This window comes from Euprymna scolopes, chromosome 7, assembly GCF_053919585.1.
Source record: "Euprymna scolopes isolate OS-2025 chromosome 7, ASM5391958v1, whole genome shotgun sequence".
In the NCBI taxonomy this organism is placed as follows: Eukaryota; Metazoa; Mollusca; class Cephalopoda; order Sepiida; family Sepiolidae; genus Euprymna; species Euprymna scolopes.
The window spans coordinates 61814345-61814591 of NC_136488.1; positions in this window are offsets into that span (position 1 = coordinate 61814345).

A 247-nucleotide genomic window follows, 5' to 3' on the forward strand; every position below is an offset into this window, starting at 1 on the left:
GACAGTAAACGACCAAGTTCTCTCCAATTCTCTCTCCGCTGATCTTGAGCACGTAGTACAATGGGGTAAGGAGTGGCTGATTACTTTTAATGCATCTAAAACCAAGCTTCTCTCAACATTCTGATCCACATCTGGCATCAATTGAAATGAATGGCTCTCGTCTTCAGGAGGCCTCAAGTTTTTACAAGCTTCTTGGCTTGACCATTACTCCTGATCTTAAATGGAACACGTACATCAAATCTGTTGC